General features: G+C 39.2%; 1 protein-coding gene across 1 annotated transcript in view; it reads left to right on the forward strand.

Annotated features, from left to right (window-relative positions):
* The first annotated feature begins 4,257 nt into the window (after window positions 1–4,257).
* GPR65 (G protein-coupled receptor 65) overlaps window positions 4,258–4,291 on the forward strand; it is a 6,241-nt gene continuing 6,207 nt past the window's right edge. Inside the window, exon 1 of the mRNA XM_023528839.1 lies at window positions 4,258–4,285. The gene's annotated coding sequence lies outside the window, so the exon portion shown is untranslated. The remainder of the gene's footprint in view (window positions 4,286–4,291) is intronic.

Raw genomic sequence — 4,291 nt, forward strand, 5'->3', positions numbered from 1 at the left:
CCATGATGAATTTTAGCAAGCTACTCGTATGATGTATTAAATATTGCAGTAACTATATTTGGTTAACTTATTGATAGAAATGGGTATTATAAAATGCTATAAGGAAATTTACTCAATTAACTGCACATTTGCAAAGATATTAAGCATCCTCTTAAAAAAAAAAAAAACACTGAAGAGAATAAAGACTACCATTATTTTTTTACAAAATTGCAGGTATTCCTATCACTTGGATTTTCACGATAATCTCTGCACATTCCATGGATTTGGGTGTTACCCACAGCTTTGGATAACAGAACCCTCACCAGTCAAGCTAGCTTCAGATCTCACCTGTCTGTCCCTAGTCCCTCTGCCCCAGCTGACTTCATTTTTTTGCCAAACATCTGTACTTCTTCTCTACCCTAACCTTTGGACTGAACCTCCTTAAATATTAATGCATGCCTTTGTAAAACCTGAATTCATGAAACACTTTTGGGATCTTAAATCTTAAACTGTCAGCTGGCTATCCCTACCATAAGCACACTCGACAACAGACACTTCCACAAGAACTTATTATCCTGACTTCGAAAATTAAGCTAATTAGCAATCTACACACCCACGATACATCAGAGGAAACTATTTGGTGTTAATGGTTTCTTAGCATTTGGTTAAGTTATTTCAATAAGTGAGCATAATAAAGGTATTAAAAGTTACTTATATAATATACAGACATCAAGAAATATATATCTTCTGAAAAGTAGGATATTAAAGACTAGTCTTTAGTTTGATAACATCTCCATTTTTACTATTAACTGTACTTAAGCATGTCCTGACTTAACTTTAAAGTCAAAAACATTTACTAGTCTGAAATGAGAGACTGTATTAGCTCATTTAAAAAAGAAAAAAGAAAATGGAGCCAAATGAACTAATAGTATGATGATGCATAAGGGAATTTAATTATTGATGAAGGCAAAATAGGGTTAAAGTACCCAAACCACATAAGAATTTGAACCAGGTGTTTCCACCCTCCTCCTTTCCAGAGGTTCCGTTCTCCCCATCCCTCACAGTCTCTCACCCAAGCGCCCATCCTGTACACCAGTCGTTCTCAAACTCTGGAGCATCAGAATCACTTGGAGGGCTTGTTATAACACATATCGCTGGGCTCCAACCCCAGAGCTCCTGACTCCCTGGTCCTGGGGTGAGGCTGAATTGATCTCAGACATTCCCAGGTAACTCCAAGAACCATGCTTGGAGAACTCATGTAAATGAATCCTGGAAGTTTTGCCATAATGTAGCAGCCAACTAAGATTTTATTTGACAACTTAATATTTTACCCTTCCCAGGAATATTTGCATCTTTAGAAAAGCCTGAAGGCAAAATTTTCAAGACTCCCCCCAAAAAAAGATTTTCTAATAGTTACATTTTAGGCCCTTGACAAAGAATGAGGAAAATGTTTTTGCTCAGTAAGTAGTCTCATACAAAAGCTCAACAAATGTTTGTTGAATTATACACCTGGGATGCGTGATCTTAACACTGGCTTCCAATCTCAGGCCATAACCAACTAAAATTCTGTTCCAATCCCCCATTCTGCCAAGGTGGTAGAAACTTAAAGTTAATTCAGGGCCCAACCTCTCCTTCCTCTGGGTTTCACTTGTATTATTAGTGTGCTAGGACTGTCAGAATAAAATACCACAGACTAGGTGGTTTAAACAACAGAAATCAACTTTCTCACAGTCTGGAGGCTGGGAAGCTCAAGATCAAGGTGTCAGCAGATTCAGCCTCTGTCCTTGGGTTGCAGGTGGCTGCCTTCTTGCTGTGTCCTTACATGGTCTTCCCTATGGGCTATGTGAATCCCTGTGTCTCTTTGTGTTTCCAAATTTCCTAGTCTTGTAAGGACATCAGTCAGATGGGATTAGGGCCCATACTAATAGCTTTATTTTAACTTAACCACCTCTTTAAATGCCCTATCTCCAAATACAGTTATATTATGACGTACTAGGAGTTAATACTTCAACATATGAATTTTGGCAGAGAGTAGGGGTACAAAATTCAGGCCATAGTGCCACCTAAGATCCAGGGAGTTTGCATGTTGCCAAGGCTGGAGGGCAGTAGCTCAGCCCTTGTTTCCCAAGGCTGCCCTCGATCAGTGCTGGCCTCCGAGGTGCCCTGTCCCAGTCTTCATTAGTTAGTCCATGCAGGACTCATCCAACTTGTCCCTCATCGATGACTGCAAGGCTGCTTCTATGACACACTGGGCCACTGGAAGCCTCAGGAGATGGGCTGAGGCTTTTCATCACATCCACGTGCCCATCGTGGACTTCCAGAAATCATTCTGCTCCGCCTGTGCTGTGCTGGGCACAGTGAAATTGGTGGGGCCATCACAGGCCTCTCACACAACACACATACTCTTGAGTCTCACCACGTATCTGGACTTCACCCTGGATGTGAGACCTGGGTCCACTCTCCTCCCCAGACCATGCAGCCCATCTGGGGTGACTCATCCCACCCCCACCTCAGGGCTTGCTGGGGAGGGGGTGCAAGCAGTCAGAATGCAGGGGCCCCACCTCAGACCATCACATGAGAGTTTGTGACTGCCTCTCTCACAACCCGAAGCCCCACCTCCACCAGGCAGAAAAAACTTTCCGTTCTTGGGGTTGGGAAGTTTTTGCTTTATCTCAACAGGTATTCTCACAAGCACACTATCCTGAGTTGCCCAAATCTTTTGAAACTCAAAACCTAAGAATATCTTCTTCCTACAACTTCCTACTTTACTACTAAGCATTCCTTCAAAGAGGCAATAAATACAAAATGACTAACTGAGTATATAGTGGTAGGGATGGAGTAAAAGGAAATATGGCTGGGGAACTATACCAGTATTTCAGAACATACCCTGCCATGGTTAGTTGCTACTTTAACAGTGAGATTGCACCAAACGGACAATGTGGTCTCGCAAAAGACCCTTCATCAGCAGTTTAGGCTCTTGCACTGTCAGCTCCATTGGAGAAGTTGCAACTGGGCAGAACCGCATTCTCTTCCCCTTTCCCACATGGCGGGCCAAGTCCCCGGCCTCTGGCAAATATTGGGTGTCCATTTTATGTACTCAGAAGACCAGATAACTGGCACACCAGGAATGTAAACCCCCTAAAGGCAGTATTTTGAATAACTGCTAATTGGCTTTTGCTCACCTTGGAGTTTAAAATTGTCCCAGACTCAACAGCTCTCAAATTTCCAACTCTTCATTAAATAGCCTTGTGGTTGAAAATACAATATTGCCAAATATTCTGGACTAAATAAAAAGCAAATTTATTAAAAGTTAGTAAATGTCTTACTATATAGAATTGGCAATGTCTTAGCATAGGTCAGCCACAGTTTTTCTCCTATGTAATCAAAAGTGAAAGTTTGTTTCTTGTATTTTAACTACATCCTTTTCTTTGAAAAACAAAATGCATAAATATTTATATGAAAAATTCCTGTTTCCTAAAAGTGGAAGTGTAGTCTATTTAGGTAAAATAGGAGATATTTAGAGCTATGAAATACTCGTGTGTAGATACCACAGATAAGCGGATGTGTAAAACCAAGCAAAAATAAGAATTCTTAATTTGAGTCACAACTAAACTGAAATCATTACTTTCATTTTTATAAAGGCACAAGGGTTTTATTATTTTCCATATTAAAATTTTCATTATTTCAGTAAAAATATAAAGTATGCTGAATTTTCACATTGTATGCTAAAGTACTTTGAAAACTCTCATGTACTTTATAAATGTAAGTTATTAGCTTTTATTCTAAAAATGAAAGACCTACAAAGGAAGTATAGAAAACTTTTACATTCCAGGTATATCCTGAATAACCTCAAGATTAAAAGTCATCGTTATGTCACCAAACATCTTTTCTACTTCTGGGGAGGAAAAAATAACAAAAAACAAAAACAAAAACAAACCCCTGCTAACAAAAAGTTCCTTTTACCAAAATATATTTAAATTGTTTTGATTATTGCTTTTTAAGTTAAATTTTTTCATCTCAAATTAATTTTGTCCTTATAAAGTAATTCTCCTCATCATTTGTAATAAAAGTTTATAGTGGCAAGGTTCAAACTAGTTTTAGCATATTTCAAGCAATCTCTGCTTTCTATTTGAAGAGGAGAATCAAAGGAGAAAATGGTCCTACAATAAAATAATCCAAATGGTCCCTTTACAGAAAAAGACTTCACACAATTGGCCACCTTAGCCCCGCTGTTACTGCCATCAAGCGATGAAACATGCTCATTATATACCCAGCCCCCATCTTTCTCTGCTGTTTTTTCTCCCAGGTAAGT

Source organism: Pteropus vampyrus, unplaced genomic scaffold (genome assembly GCF_000151845.1).
Source record: "Pteropus vampyrus isolate Shadow unplaced genomic scaffold, Pvam_2.0 Scaffold32, whole genome shotgun sequence".
In the NCBI taxonomy this organism is placed as follows: domain Eukaryota; kingdom Metazoa; phylum Chordata; class Mammalia; order Chiroptera; family Pteropodidae; genus Pteropus; species Pteropus vampyrus.